Source organism: Homalodisca vitripennis, chromosome X, assembly GCF_021130785.1.
Source record: "Homalodisca vitripennis isolate AUS2020 chromosome X, UT_GWSS_2.1, whole genome shotgun sequence".
Taxonomy (NCBI): domain Eukaryota; kingdom Metazoa; phylum Arthropoda; class Insecta; order Hemiptera; family Cicadellidae; genus Homalodisca; species Homalodisca vitripennis.
This window is the reverse complement of record NC_060215.1, coordinates 102,982,126-103,000,216: the sequence shown is the minus strand read 5'-3', so window position 1 is coordinate 103,000,216 and position 18,091 is coordinate 102,982,126.

The following is an 18,091-nucleotide window of genomic DNA, read 5'->3' as shown; positions in this document are numbered from 1 at the left end:
ATTAAGAAGATTAGGACATCACTGAATAATTAATGCAACTTTGCAAGAAAGAACGAGTTGTCGCAACAATTGTTCAAATAAAGTTTTAATTTTTATCATTAGTTCAAAGTTACTTGCAAAAGAAATTTAAAATACAACAGTGAGAATAAATTATTACATTAATATATAAGATTCTTAGTAAATCTATTTCGTGGAATATAGTTTAATTACAGTTTTCACTTTGAAGCTGTGCTATCAGTAACTGGAAGTGGCACGCGTGGTGCATATTAAGTTTCAGCAAACTCTGTACAACATGCACCTAGCGAGTTTTTCAGAACTACGCTCATAAGGGCTCTAAAAAAGAGCAAATGTAACTTTCCCAAAGCAGTGGTTAATCTCACTCTGTTTTCCTTACGATAGTCTCCTTCTTATTAATAGTACGAGGTATTCGTGATCACGGTTCAGACTTCTAGCACTTATCAATATAGCCCTATTCGCAAGGCTATATTTTAGTAACCCCGACGCAGATAAAGCACGTCGAAATATTTATGACTAAAATAAAATAGCTTTCATAACATACCATAAATCCAATCTAAATTCATGTGGACTTATGTTTAACATGTTTCGATAACACTCTAATAGTTAGATCTCAGAAACATGTCACTATAACAATAACTCCATGTGAGTTTGGATTACATTGACAGTACAATATAAAACCTATTTTATTTTAGCAATTAAAATCCACCCCGCGCTAACTGCAATAAGTTATAACAAATCTTAATGTAAGATATTTTACTTGAGAAGCAATAACTTCAGGCTCATAGATCAGAATTTAGCTGACGGATAAGTCAAGATACTTGAGTAGCTGCTCAAAATAACGAGTATTTTATTGATATTCATGATAATGGATAAGGAGTACATACAGGAATCATTTCAATAAAATTCTCATTATGAAATAAGACATCATGGTGTATGGCAATCTTCTTGTGTGAGAAAAACGATTGTAACTCTGGATATGTTTTTTTCCTATAAAACCTCTGTACAACTAAAGCAGTACACGCTTTCTTGCAAAATTGTTATGTTTTGGACTCATGGTTAAGTATTTGTTTCTTTTATGAAGAATAATTCTTAGTTTCCATCAGATAGGGTATGTATTCTTCGATATAGTTGTTTAGAATATGAACCTATTAAATTTGATATTATTGTTTTTTTATGTGTATATGTTGTTAACAATTGTATTACATGAAATTAATAATTTCGTCTTCTAAGGCTTCTGATTCATATATCTATCCCTTATCAGTTCATATTACAATTATGTATAATTATGAAAAATTACCCGTTTAGTATTTTAAATGTACAGATGCTTAAGATAAATCACTTAAATTTTATAAAAGGGATAGAAATTGGCATTTTATCATCGAGAAAGAACATCTTAAATGAATTATCAAACTCAAATTGAACTGTCAGATGGTGAGAGCACATTGATGCCGTTCTTGTTTTCTGTATTTGGATATTGAGAAGATAAATTAAGTTGCTTACGATTTCTGAAAAAAGTAATAATTTTATAGAAATATCATTTTACATAAATTTTCATTTAGTTTTGTATAAACGGTATTTAGTTCCAAGGTAAATATTTTTAAACTGTGTTTACTATCTTTATCGTTGTTTTTATTATTCTCATTATTCCGAACTAAAATTATTAATTGTTTCTTTGTCAACGGAGAGTGACAAAATGATTTGTAGTCGAATGAGGCCAAATTAGTTAGAAATAAAAACAATCAAATGTTATTGCATCATTTCAGGTGAGCAAAAATGTATAATTGTTTTTAAATAATAAAGAGTTCAATGAGATTAAGTATGAAAACGACATCGTACTAGTAGTCAGACAAATAACATTAGCTGCTTTTGTAAAACGTAATCAGTCCTGGAGGACATTCATGTCTATCTTCATAGCATATTGGATAACCACTGCATTAGTGGACTCAGCACACTTGTAAGTTGAACTAAATAGGGTTAACAGTATGGTAGAATACAACATGAATAAGCGATACTCGTTATTAATTAGGAGGTTGCATACGCGTATAATAAAGAAAAATTTAAAGTAAAGCTATTTCCTCATTAATATTCCTTGATTATTTTATATAGGTATCCAGACTGTTGATTGCTCAGTCTCGTTCCCAATAATCACTGAAACGTTCAAGCCTTGAAGTTAGGGTTTCGTATGATATATACAATCACGTTAAATATTAAGTTTAGTATTTTCCAAATGAAAAATATGAATTGGTAAAATTATCACCCTCATTAAAAAATACCTCTCTATTAAAGTGTTGCACCTTTGTTAGCTCGAATGTTGTTGTGCTCGTAGTTCCTGTGTCATCCTGTGTTCCTGTCTACAATATGGAATCAATGTGTATTTTAATTCTGGCCGCTCTTGTTATTTTAATTCTTTGTTATTGTCTTTTACTAGTTATAAAAAAGAGCGTTGCTCAACCCTAAAACTTAAAAAGTCTTATAGAGTACTAGTAATTGCATGTTCACACATATAAAGTAGTATTTAATAAAGTATTAAAAGCTCACCTGCACTTTATATCGCCCTTTCTCTCAAAGTTACCAAATTGTATCCATTTATTTTCAAAGTAAAGCCCCTATTAACATTAATTGATAATAAACAAAATTTGAATACAAACCTAATTACCTAATTTAATTTAAATAAAGGCAAATATTCAATAAAGTGTTGAAAGTCCTTTTAAAAAAATTAAATGACTCTTTTTATCATAGATACCTATCTAATTGAAATCGAGTAAGTCAATATCAATATGTAATACAAGTTTAAATACTCTGCTATTTGTGACATTTATTATTACAAATTAATTTAGATTATATCTAAATATGTTATTTTAATATATTACAAGTTTGGCATAGACATTTCAAAATAAAGAGTTATCTTGATTAAAGTTATAATATTCTATCAGGAATACAATTAAGGATATATTCTGTTTTCAGTATCCTTAAAAACCTAACTTCATATGTTGCTGCAAAGTTTTAAATTTATATGAATTAAAAATTGATAACTTAATAACTAATTATTAGTTAATTAATTATCACACCATATAGCGTTCTTCAATACTAAAGAAGTAACGAAAGAAAGGGCTTGTGACGCTAGTTGATTTCAACTTTGTATATCATTACACGTCATGTCATTAAAACGAACGGCAAATTTCCAGAGAGCTAATTACTTCGACCGTTACGTAAATCCACTATTAAAGTCCTACTTAATCATCTTGAATGAGTTATAACCACTAATAATTTAGGTTTATTGTACTAAGTTTCACCGATGTGACAAACTTAGGGCAGGATCACGTTGCTATGCGCCTTACACAATTCAAGCTACACAACTACGCTTACTATATTTCATTATATTCATATAAATTACTTTCATATAATCATATTACAGTGAATTAAAATTCATTATTCGTTTTTAAGCAAAATATTTATTTAAAAAAACCCAGGCAGCAGCAGCCTTTGATTTATATTAAACCTTTGTTATAAAGTGTAAAGTTTTCCTATTTTTAATAATTTCATAACTCATAACTAATTTCAAGAGATTTTAAACCGAGCTTATATGTCCAATTATTAAACTAAAAAGTAACAATTTAGCAGTGCAAATTACTAAACTCTACATCCAATTATAATTCTTACAGAGTTATATAAATTACAGCAGTTATATCCAAAAATTTTAAAAAAATGTGCTCAAAAATCTGTATGTTCTGTTTCTTAGTTAAGTCTAAATAACATAACTTTCGCTAGAACTTCTTGGGTTTCTGTGCTCAGAAAAGTGCAGTACCAAGGCTATCGGGGAACCAAAAGTATGGACATTTGTCTCGGTAGTGTTCACTGACTAAAATGACGTCGACACCGTGCTCCTGTGCAAGCAGATCGAAAAGGATATCAACAAGCCGGGATCTCCCAAGAAAGCAGTGGAGAAGCCGGATTGTATGCTGTTACCCGTTTCCTGTTCAAATGCATCCTTAGATATGCGCTATTGTCCCAAGCCAGATATGTGTGCTTGGTTAGTAACATTAACACTATATTCTTTCCAAAGAAAGCAGGAGAGTGCTTGGCATTCCTGCTTATTATGGCTCTTGTCACCGACATCATGAGTCAGTTTTGTCTGGGCCATTAAAGTTCCTAGAGGCGTGTCCAAATCTGAGACAGCAAAGCACTGTAGAACGAACTCCCTCCGACAAATTCTGCAGTTTACTCAGCCAACCATCAGATGTAGAAGAGCCAGCTGCCTATTTGCGTGTTTCTCGGTTAGCTCGAAACGGCCATTTGCAGCTTACTGCTAGGACTTTAGCGTATAATTGCCTCCTTGATGGTTTAATGATGATTGTTTTCACCATGGGTTTTCTTGGTTTGGCCTTTCGCGCCATACAAAGCCTCTTCTTAATACCTTTTGCCGGAGTATACTTTACAACCTCATTGTTTTTGGTGGCGTCTTATTTCGACTTCCTTTGTCGAGACCCACTATCCCGCTTAGAGTGAGACCCAAGGTGAAGGGAGCCCCCACAATAACGGCGCCGGGAGTCCCATATGACCGCTGCTGGCCGGAGTTTGGTCTGATTAGGGTGCAAAAACGATGAAACAACGGGAAAGTTTGCGTTGCCGTCGCTGTTACTGTAGATATCAGGTCTGAGCTCTCCTGGTTGCTATCCAAGCATAGAGAAAGACCCTCAAGGCTCGGCTGTGGCTCGCTAGTAGCCCATTCTTGCGGAATTGCGTTGACACAGATAGGCACTCTTTAAATCTTTACAAACTATCGTTAATGGTTCGGTCTACGTTGAGCTAGCGCCCAAAGTGCCGTTCCATCATTAGGTTGATCTCTGCAATTTCATGGACTGTCGTATCCTCCTCCTTCTCCCCAGCGCTAAGCTGCTTCTGCTGCAAGACCCTCGCCACATGAGGAATGAGATCTACAGGAGTTCTTTTTGGAAACTCTGTAGCGTGTGAGACCTCCCGGCTTATGGAACAGGGCAGCGCGTGGTGAGCTACAACTCCGCTAACTGTACGACATTTTTTAAATCCGCACTAGGCGGGCTTGAAATTTTAGAGGATCAGACAAAAAAAACTGCAGTTTCTCCTCTCTTTTTCTATTTGTGTCCGTTATTTTCAAAACAGACCACACATGTATATACCAGCGCCACTTGCGGCAGGGACGGCCCGTAATATCCAGCCTAGTTCCCTGCAGTCTGCCCTCCGTTTGCCCATCACCGAAAACCTCACGTTCCGGAGGCTATCCAGTACTTATGGCAGTTCATAGTCCAACATCTGCACCCATGCCACACTCCTCGGTTAGGGCCCGAAGGAATTGGATCGTGGCGCCACCTTACCCAGTGCAACAAAGACTCCGAGGGTGAGGCCACTACCCTACACCCCTCAAATAAATAATTCACCAGTAATTTTTGCAAACGTATTCATACATACACTTTTACAGTTTCGTAATTTCTATTCACAGGCAACTAAAAATATTATTTTAGCGTTATATAAGCTGATTATCCATGCATAATAAATAAATCTTAACAAAGTGAAACTTTCTGTTGACACTATCTCGTAATAAAAAAACTTACCAGTTTTTAATCTTGGAACGAAGCGAGAGTACACAATGAAGCGTGTTTAATTTATCAGTGTATTTAAATATAATGATTTTAATATACAAACCTATTATTAAATCTCAGATTTTTTCATCTTGATAAATTAAGGTATTATATACGTTACATAAACTTTAATATAGATTAAAATTTCATATAATTATTTATCTATAATTATTAGAATATCACGCCTTATAAACCTTTAAAATATAACTGTATTAACTTGGCTGGGTCATAATCTAAACAATAGTTAAAACAGCCTTCGTGCTAAAAGGAGATTGGATTGATTTAATTTATTAAGTTACTTAACTGGTTAAAATGCTACACCATATTTCTCAGATAGTAACATAATATCGTCTGTTCTACAACTAGTAAATGAGGGAGTTAAAGATTTACGGCAATAAAGTACTTCAAGATTATGTTACTAATAAAAAAATATGAAGCAAGATGAGAGTCCTTGCGAAAAACAGTTTGGAGCAGACAGAACGTAACAGTATTATAGCTTTACGTCCGGTGATATTACTGTGAAAATATAAATTGTCGCTAGAGCAGTACATATAGGAGTAGAATGCATTACTCCAGCTGTCAGTATGACCTATTTTATTACAATTTATTTCATATTTTTAATAAATAATCATGAACTGTACATAAAATTGTATTACAAAATATATAGTAAAGCTAGAACTCTCATTAAACTAGAATGTTTAAATTTCATATTAACTTTTATATTTAGGTGAATTGTATCAATCATAACATAACATTTTATTCTGATAATTGTCAGCTGCACTTGTCTTATGAGCTCAGCTCGAATCGACAGTCCATTGCTTGTATAAATTCTTGCTAATATCAGTAAAAGGGCTGTTAACAATGGCTTGGATCATAATACAAGGAAATGACCCACCCTTCATGTTGTCCAACACGAAGTGTTGGGATAGCTCTTTGTAATGAGTTATTGTCAGTGTGTGACCCGTTCCGAATTCTCGGTGGAGTTTTCCATCTCCGCTTTCTCAGAATGTCAAACCAATTGAATATTCCACACACTAACAGTCATGACCTAGTATGTGTTCCCGTAACATATGGACAGCTTCCTGCTCATTATGCCTTGGGTTTGTGAGGTGCAGCAATACGGAACTACTTTTTATATGACACACATATTTACACTGAAAACTTGTTCGTTAAATCGAAATACCAAATAGCACTCAATAACACAGTTACTTAATAGTGAGTTTTATGCATAATTTTTGTTATGAATAAATATTGCAGTTTTTAAACTTAACGTCCTAATACAATATAAGTTGGCGATGTCAATAGAACAAATCCTAACTTCGAATGATTCCTAGGAGTTTTAAATTTTTGATTTAATAGTTTTAGTCAAATAATACTGTGCAAGACCAAGAGCAAAAGATACAAACTATTTTAAAAATATATGAACTATTCCCACTATCTTTTATTACTGGATAAAAAATAAACAAAGAAAATATAATGTTTGTTTATTGATCTTTCTTTCACACTTGTATAATTAAACGCTATCATACAAGACAGTTCAATTAAAACGTATGAATCTATTCCAAAATATTATCTATCTATTGTGTAACAATTATTTGTCTTTACATTATTGTAGAGGGGATATATAATGGAAAAATATACCATTAGCAGGTCTTAAAGTGTCCTACGCAAGTTATATTCGCTTAAATTCGTCAGTATTTTTGAAAAATAAAAATATAAAAAGACATTATATACTAAGCGAATTATCACAAATTGCTCACTATCTCGATCATAGAAGCACATCTAGAAGGATAGAAGACACATGTTAACAAAGTGGCAGTAGTTAGGTGAATCAAGACAATATTAAACAATGTTTTACATTAAACAGAATTCACAAAATACCATTTCCTGATGACAGATACAAAATATTCTAATTAAAGCGCATGGAGCAAGCTCGTCAGTTTATGTTGAAGATAAAACATAGTGCATTTGTTTGCACTAAATTAAATACTTTGTCTATTATTTTCGTGTGTTGCTACATTCCAAAGTTGTCAAAGAATCATTACCATTATTTAATCACATATTTACTACTAATTAATCAACTATTCCAATAATATAAGTAAATGTTAATCTGTTGTACTGTGTTTACATGTAATGTTTTCTTGTTTCTAGTTTATTATTTATGTTGTTAACATGTTATATTTTTTTCTTATATTTAAAAAGTGATTACTATAATAAACGTGTCATACAAATATAATTTTTAATGTAATGGACAACGTATAATTTTTCTAATAAATATAACTTCAATAATAGTACGTAAGGATAGTTTTTCTTTTACTTAGCCAATTTAAACAGCAATAAACGAGTGAATATATTTTTAAATGCGTTGTAAAATGTCAGATAGTTATAGACGAGTGGTTGTTAAAAATATAACGAGAGATGTTCAGTCTATAAGTTTGCGCAATTAGTAGAACAAACAGCAGTGCACATTACTGCACCGCGTGCTTAGCTGAATCTATAAATTGAATTTTTATCTATCGTGTAAAATGTAAACATTTGTAAATTTTCCCTATTAAGGCATTTTTCGAAGTCGGATTATTACTTTTGTCATAGACATATGAAGGAAAACAATAATACAAATTAAACTGAGTACTGGCAATAATACGCTGTTTTTATCTGTTGTACAGGCATAAAATGTACGAGAAGATATTAAAGGTTTGGATATAATATAATACTACCTTTTATGTTTAGTAAAGCAAAGTGTTGTATTATTCAATAACTGTAATTACAATTAATGTTATAAAGTGAAATCTATTCCACTTACTTACTTACTACTTAATTAAGTTTTGGTCTTTTAGTATTGTAGCTAAAATTAAAACATCAAAAATAAAACTAAATTAATAGATATTTTATTCTTTGTATCTAACTGTAGGTTTAAGGTGATATTGATGGATCTGGGCTTTATTATAAATGGTGCAATACATAACACGTCAGGTGAAAAGATGACTGAAGATATTTATACCACAGGCTTTCAGATTTTGTTGCTGTGTCAGCGTACATTTATCGGCTTAGAGTTTAAGAAGGAGGTTGTCCTAAACGTAACCAAAGTAGATATTGCGTTATATTTAAATCAAAAAAAAAAATCGTGTTATGATTAGTTTACACTCGCTGTAAAAGTATTTATTACCATAAAAATCACTTTTATAACTTAGTAAAATATTTATCAAATGCATGAAAATGAAGAATGACCTTGATTTATTGATAATTGCAACTTTAATAAAAAACATTTTAAAATAAATATTTCTTTGTATTTTGTTTAGGATGCTTAAATCACTGTCTCTATAGTCTATAATAAATATAAAGTTTTATAATAAACCTGAGCAATAAACTTGATCCTTTTATTTAATATTGTTTAAAAAATAATTAGCAGCCAAAATTTCATAATTAAACCAGACTGTATATTGATCACTTCAGGTGAAACTCATTTGATAATTTTTAGGAGCGAACCCGCTTGAAAATAAAGGCAATATTTATGAAAGTAACATCGAAAAGATCCAGCGAATATTGGTCCCAATGTCAACAACAATACACTAATCTGCATCCGGTGCCCCTATTCGCCATCGACACATTCAACATATTGCTTCCATTCAAACTTTCAAAATATTTTGCTTACTAAAATGTATTAAAATGACACAAACTAAAACAAACGCACTCTATTGTAATAATTACATTAAAATTAAGTCAAAGAAATAACCCGCTATGTTCTACAACCGAATATATATTTTCCAGATTCTGAAGTTCTGAAGTCTTCATCAATAGCAGCACAATTATAGTTTGTTTTAGATAGTCAGTTTTGCTCGATGTGATAAACAACGCTTTTTATCAAACGAAAAATAAAGTTCAAAGTCATACGTTTTATTTGATATTTATTACACAAAACTCAACGTCATGTTTCGTATCAAACACAGCTCTTATGTTCTTGAACTGAAACAATAACAAACGTTACGGTTAGGGAACTGACAAACTGATATTGTTACCTCTGCAGATTTTTCAGAATTGTGTTATATGCTAACAACACACAATCACTTCTTGGACTAACTCAAGTATCACATCAGCTGACATATCTCCAGTATGTTAAAAACATCCATTTATGGAACGGTGTAGTTCCTTTTGAAAGTTTTTCACATTAAATGCCTTCCTCGATTTGGATTTATTTTCAAAACATAATTTTACGTTGTCTTTCATATTTTTTTAAAATAGTTTTTTATTAAACCGTACAGAAATATATTAGTTGTATTACTTGCAATGACAGACCAAAATAAACATATTATTGTTATATGGAATGACACACCAAGTTTGATACCGGAAGGTAAATAGACTGGCTTTTTTAAAGTAAATAGTATTTTAGTGCAAATAACTAAATTAAATAAATGCTCACATTAAAAATTTCAAATGCTGCAATTTGAAAACTTTGAATGATTTTTTCAACGTACTCCAAATTTGGAAAGTTTGATATACTCCTTTAATCACAGTGTATCTGCAAAATCAGGACAGGAATGATATGTCCAGTATTTAAAATATTAAAAAACAAACTGAAATTATTTTCTTTATGCTCAATGAATGAGTCATATGTTGAAATTAAAATGATTGATGTAATCTGTTTTAAAATTGTTTTTATTTTTCTTTCTAAAGTTTCAGTCAGGGTTACACATAATACTGATCTAAATATAATTACCAAAGCTAAGGTAAAACCCATTTAGTGACAATCACCATCATCAATTTAGCGTTGCTAAAATATAAATTAACCTTTTTTCAAAATTTCAAGTAAACTAGCCAATTCGTCATTAACATACCATTCAGACAGTAAGATAAGAAATGTTTTCAGCCAGTTAATTTTAGACTTCACTAAAGCTCAGCTTAGCAAAGGGCCTTTACTAAATGACATTACACTACCCTGCTAAAAAAATAAAGCATCACAATTTGAGCTTTTCAGAAGAATGAAGTACTCCGATTATATATATTATACTGTATATGAAAAGTTTGATTGCTGTTATAGTTCATACACTACTTTGTTAGAGCCAACTAATCTTAAGGTACAATAAAACCAATCAAGAGCAATATAGGTTGTATAGCTTCTATTTGGAAAAACAATTAGAATCATACTAAAACCCTGTGAGGAATTAACAATGTTTCACTTTAGAATTCTGTGAATATTTACAGGTTCGGTCAAGCCCCTTTTCCATTTAAACAAATTTGTATCGCAACACGTTGCGCAACATGTGCCTCCGAAACTTGTTTAAATGGAAACAGTCTGCAACATGTTGCGCAACATGTGCCGGGGACAAAATTGTTTCAGACCACCGTGAAACAAAACATGTTGCGCAACTTGTATCACGAACTATTGGAAACAGGCTGCAACAATGTGCCGGGACTTGCGCATGCGCAGTACTGTTTACTCGCTGTCAACCTAACCTCAACGATAACCGACACGTGCTCCTTGTTCAAGTCGTAGACCATTACATTTTTTTAGTTACGGTAGAATCTATTATATTGTAATTATAAATAAAATAATTATTTACAATATTTATTGCGATGGAGTGGCCAAAGTGCAAAGTGGCAAAGTTAATTGAATTTTATGAGCAAGAGACAGTTCTTTGGAACATAAGAAATTCAAATCACAAAATTTCCAACACCAGAACTGATGCACTTAAGAGAATTGCAGACGTTATGGAGAAACCTATTGAAGAAGTCGAGAAGAAGCTTCATTGTATAAGATCTCAGTATATGAGAGAAAAAACAAAAATTGAGAAAAGTAAGAAAAGCGGAGCTGGCGTTAACGATATTTACGTGCCTAAATGGCAGTATTTTAGTTTACTGAGTTTTTTATCAACTACAGAAATAGTTGCACACTCGAGCTCACTGAACCTGGTAAGTATATTAAGACAAGGTAGTATCTTTTATAACATTTTACTTAGACTCGTTAATAAGTTTGTACAAATCGGAATACATATAACTATATTAGAAGATTTATTAATAACTGAACAATATTATTTTGAGAGTCCAGTATCACACCCCATGTTAATGTTACCACGGTATGTATTTTTATTCTGCACTTAAAACTAAGGTTTGCTATTTTTTGTACACTTTATGCAAAAGTACTGTAGGATGGTTGTTATAAAGCCTATGCTATATGAAATATATCTCAACGTCAGCTATGTCATTTTTAAAATTAAAATACGGCACTTATCGGCCTGCGTTTAAGAACAGTTCTGAAACTGTGTCTTTTAAGGCTTACATCATGTGATAGATTGTTCAGCACTGTATCATAATAGTTTCTGGAAAAGTACATTAATACATTAATTAATTACTACAAGCCTTGGAAAGTTGGTATTTAGATCTAGTATTTAGAAAGTAAAATATAGAAAATATTACAACAGGAAACCAATGTAGCTGGCCGGATCCATTATTTACAATGTTGTGAGAATTTTCAGACCTTATTTTAAAGCTGTGTAAGTAAATAACAACAGGAAATCTACTTTATAAAAAAACCCATATATACTATAGTCGTTGTTGACTGTATCAGATTGTGAAAAAAAAATTACAGGTTCCATGTATGGATAACATTTTTTAAATTCAAACAGCACTTTATTGTCTTACAGTAAATTAAAGCAAACAAAATGGTGAAAATGTTCAAAACATTACTAAGAGTTATTTCATATGTACTAAATTCACAAGTTTAATTTCATATGTACATATAACTCTACAAAATTACTTCCTACTTACATTATATGTAACATTTTTTATTCCGAGATACATAATTTCCTTAACTAGAATTAACGTAACAACATGTCGGTCCTGAGATGTAACTTAATGCATTTATGCATATCGATTTTGCCACAAAAGTGGCTGACTGTGAAAGAAGTGAGCTAGTTCTTGGCGGACGAATATTCCGGGATTTTCTCCTCTCTGCTTACACCCTAGAAGTCCACAAAGCTTCACGCCTTCATTTCTCCATGTTCCGGGAATAACATTTCCACTGTCATCCTCTGAGTCAAATACTTGAGCAGAAGAGTATGTCTCAGCAGACGAGTTCTGTCTCAAGAAGTTATGCAAATAAGCACAGCTTAACGTTACCCACTTTGCTGATTCAGGTTGCACTTTGCTCATTTAGATCTAACAATAACATAAGCATTTGTTTTAGCTCATTGATTTCTTAGTGGGTATTTTGTGTTGTGTTCTTTTGGTTATCTTACTCCTGTTCAAGTTTACTTGCAGTAACATGACAGGATATCAGCCCAACCACCCAGGAGGTGCAGCGGTCCAGTACAGACGAGGGATCTTTGACTCCCGAGGAGACTGGGAGCTCTATCTGCAATCCAATCCCCTATTCACTCAGTACATCCTCCCGAATGTAGACATCCATCATTTTCTTCGCACAGATGATCATCCCTGCCCTCCATCTATTGCTGCATGGTTTAGTGCCATGATGATCGGGCGTTTTCGTCCATGGATAAGTGATGACATGTCAGAAGCAGTATCCTTGACCGTGGCCATTGGTGAGATTATGGGACCTGCTCTTCCAAATGAAGTGTGTCGAGATACGGTATCAGCTAGAGTTGTTCTGGCTAACCTTCTTAGGACTGCATTTGGTTTCACTAACTTTCCAAATCAGCAGGTCCCAGACCCCTATGCCCCGTGGTATGCTCTGACAAACCAACAGTATGTGGCAATCCCAAGCGCAGTACCATTCACAGGTGGCAATCTCACCAGGTATGGATTACCAGCTGAATGGCCTATCCCTGCAGCTACAGGTGCAGCACTTGATGTAAACCAACTCTGCCAACTCTTGTTCATCACGTGCAATTGCTGTACATTACTTAATCTTGTTGCACCGAAAATCATGAAAAGTTTTAAATATCGAAAACCTATTACTCCTGGAGAAATGTTAGCGACAACCCTCCGTTTTTAGCTACAGATGATTGCTACAGTTCCCTGGTGTACCTACACAGGGTTTCCAAATCAGCCATTTCAAGATTTATACCTGAAGTTTGTAAAGCCATTGTTTCGGCTTTAAGGGACTGCATCAAGGTAAGAATAATTGTCAGAAAAAATTACCCATTTAACACGTAACATTTTAGCTATAGTAGTAAAGTACATTCGTAATAAAGAAATAATATGTAATTAAAAAATGAGTGTTATAATATTATAATATTGCACATAGAGAAAACATAGTAAATAAAGATCGTTTGAGAGCTTTTTTACTAAAAAAAACTGTATCAGTACCACAGCACACATGTTACTTCTTCTGATAATGACGAATTGGAATCGGAATACGATTTTACATTGCCAGAACTTAAAACATTATCAGTCTATATATACATGAAATTATATTTATGTGTAACAAAATTTAAGTGTGTGTAATATTACATAAGCAAGTATTATTTGGTACGTTTTAAGACACTTTTAACGTTAACTGGTTTAACATAAATCGAGTACTGTAAAGTCATGTTCTTGATCTAGCGAGGTTGATTGGTTGGGATTTGTTTGAGGAGAATTGTATGATCCCTGGGGACTGCGCTGTTGAGAGCTGGATGACGAATTTGTGGCATAAGTGGGGTTATACATATGAGGAGGAGGATGTTGGAAGGGGTGCACGTGGTTGCTGAATCCATGATTAATTATTGGAGGAAAAGGACCTGCTAATCCTCCACATTCAGCTTGGTATAAAATGTTCGAAATACTGTGACGAACCCAAGCCTTTACTTTCTTGTCCTCAATTTTTTTTAGAGACTCGCCTACATAATCACCAAAACAGGTGTCACTGTCCTTATTTTTATTCATAGATGATGTAAATACATCATATGCGTGATTTACCTTTTGTTCCAGTTTTGAATATTTGGAAGCTTTCACAGGACGTGCGCTTTCGCGTTTCCTACTGCTTGGTTCTGGTTTCTAAGATACATTTGAGGATTTTTCTGGTACTCATGCTGAAGATTCCAACACTATAATAGTCGCTGATTTTTCTGCTTCCCTATCATTAATGGTGTCTTCTGCAGGTGGTTCGTCAAGGACATCCTCGTCCTGGCAAATTTGGGGCGAGTCGTGCAAAGCCTGAAAAAAGGCAAATGCGATCAGAAAAAATAATTTAACACATTTGGGACCAAATTAATTTTTAGTAATTTTTTCAAATATATTAGGTTTATTTTAGAGGAGGGAGTGCAAATGTGGAAACCCTGTTTGTTTTTAATTAGTAAAAAATCAGAGGATTGTTATTTCAACCTGAAAAATTACCTTTTCATACGTTGTAATGTTGATAATAGATAATCATCAACCATAATTGCAAAATCCATGTACTTAAAAACTATAAAAATGTTTAGCAAACTTACTACAAATTCAGATTGTTAAAAAAAGTGCGGGTAATGTGGAAACATCCCAAATGTACAGTAAATAATGTCTTAAACAAGTAGGAATATTGAAATTTGCACATTATATTCTTTTTTAATTGTTTGTATGGGTAGAAAAAATGTTTGATATGAAAAAATAAATAAAACATATTTTAATTTATTACAAAGTTGGATGAGTTTAAATTAAAAGTCTTTAATTTATCTAAAATTTTATTTAACATTGTCTCAATATTTTCACATAGTCAACATAGTCTTACTTGCAGAAATCGCAAACATAAATGTCTTTTTTCACACCGGCACATTCAGAGTGGCTCCAGTCATCACATAACTGACATTGGAACCATAGTTCATCTTTTGAAAATGGATCGCCACAAAATATGCACAGGGCATCTTCATCAGAGGGTTTTTCTACACCAACTGGAAGTTCTAGATTGGACTCTCCTGAAGATATAGATTCGCTGTGTTCTTCCGCATCCGACTCTTTATCAAAATGCAGGCGTTTGTTCCATGTTTTTGCAGAAGATGAAGCTTTGGATCTTTTTCCAGTTTTCTTTCCAGTTGGAGGCAGCTTGTGTTTAGTTTTTGATAAGGATTCTTCAAGTTGTTGCTTGTACGGGGATGATGTGAAAACAGCGCAAGAACTTGGCTTTCGACCTTTATTGGAAGTCTCCCTCTTCATCGGAGGTAATGGCATTATGTCATGTGGTGACACACAAATATTTGAACAGGTGTTTGCCAAGTTGGGAAGTTCTGAAGAGGTTCCCGGTATGGCGTGATCCTCTGAAGAGGTATTCGGCAAGGCTGGATTCTTTGTAGAGGTGCTTGGCAAGGCGAGATCTTCGTGTGGCTCGTCTCTAATAGCAGGTGTCGAGGGAAGGAAATCGACATCACTGAAAACAGTTCGGTTACATGGGAATATTCCAGTCTCATAAAATCCTTTGACAGCGATAGAGGCCGTCTGGCATTGTAAGTAAGCCTTACCAAACAATTCGGCTATATCGTAAGGCCCTAAGGGTCGATTGCTTTGACGCAGCCATTGGCGGATGTACTCACTGTAGTATGTCTTGATCGAGCCCATGAATGTCTTATCAAGTGGCTGAGTCTTGTGCGAGGTGTGAGGGGGGGATGCTTACAATTGTTACATGGTTCATCCTTGCACGTTCAATAACATCAAGGTTTCTTGCGTGGCTGTTGTGCCCGTCTAAGACAAGCAGAATCGGTGACTCTGCTGTGGGATGCGTCATAGGAAGAAAATGATCAAACCACTCAGTAAAAATCTCTGTTAGAATCCATCCAGATGGATGACATTTTCCTATCGCCCCAAGTGGCGCTCCTTTCATTAGAGTATCTGTCCAATTCTTCCTGGGAAAGATCATCATCGGTGGAATGAAGCTTCCACCGGCACTCATGCAGCATATCACAGTCACCAGCGAACCTAGTTCAGATGCTGTAATTGCCCCCACTTGACGTTTACCTCTAAGCCCTACTACATGAGGTATCTTGCTCTGGACTACAGTTAGTCCGGTTTCGTCCACGTTGTACACACGATCAGCTGTGAAATTGTGCTTGTCGTACTCAGCTTCCAGAATGTCAAAGAACTTGCCTATTGCTTCCCTATTGAACCCATTGGCACGTGAAAATGAGGTTCCCATAGGCTTGTGAATTGCGATTTTGTTTTTGTGTCGCCTAATAAAAAGATCAAACCAAGCCCTACCAGCTGCATTTGAGGTAAATGGGTGCTTGATATTATTCTTTAGGGCTAGTTGATAAGCCATCTTTTTGACATCCAACCTAGTAAGGCCATAAAAACGATGATCCATTTCGACCAAAAACTCCACCAACTGCTGTTACATAGTATCAGGTAGGACAGGTTTACGTCCTACTTTTAAACCAACACATTCTTCAGGTGATAGACCACTCTTGACGAATCGCTGAAGTGTCGTCTGGGGCACTTTAAACTCCTTTACACACTTTCTTAATCCCATCTTATTTTCCCTGTATGTTGTTATAGCTTTAATCATATTTACAGGATCCCACTTCTTCAAAAGAGACTTTCGCCTCGGCCCGATGTGCTTCCTTGGCATCTAAAACAGAAGCACATCGCATATTAGAAACAATGCATATGATGTGGGTAATGTGGAAACGTTTCCACATTGCCCCCATATACATGTTTCCAGGTTACCCGCACTTTAGCCATATTGGATTTTACGAGTTAATTCAAGAACAAGTTAGCTTACATATTCATTGAAACCCAACAATAACTTCCATACAGCTCCCTTTTCCAATACGATGATACGCACTACGCTATCTCTATGATAAGATAGACTAACTAATATCTAAAACTTACCTTCCAAAACTTTTGGTAATTCACGAAACGGAGGCCGATGCACCACCATCAACTACAATGCCCGACTAACTCCTAGCGCTGTACCGTTTAAACTAGGAACTAGAGTGACTGTTTACGGCAATCGACGCTAGAGCGAAGCTCCCTGTAGTCGAGATACTTGACGTTTCCACATTACCCTCATGTTTCCACATTTGCACCCCCTCCTCTATTATTTTGATGTTATAAAGGTGTTTTTCATCAATATTTGTTTTATTACTCAGGTTATTACTGAAATATTGTGTGTTCCAAAAATGGAACAGCGGTCCTGAATGGGTACGTTAAGTAAGCAAGTGTTTACTTCTATCTTGGAGCTTGGGTTACTAAAAGGAAATGTGGAAACAATAATTAAAATAAACCAGAAGCATGTATAATAAAGTTTTTGTATTAAAACATGTGTAAAGTTTACATTATCAGTACAAATTATTTACAGATTACGAATACTGTTTTTCTCTCAAAAGACTTATTCTTTCATTTTTGATGGAAAGAACGAAACACTTAGAATGCAGTACAACATCACACAAAGGGAGCGGGAAGGCCATTTTTTTTATTTTTACAAATTCACTTTAATTTTTTTTTATTGTTCCTTGGAATGTCTTCTTTAAGAAAATATAAGGTTCAATGTCGTGGGATGATTATTTAGCTTACTATAAATATTTTTGTAAGCCATGTCACGTCAGATTTTTTACCCT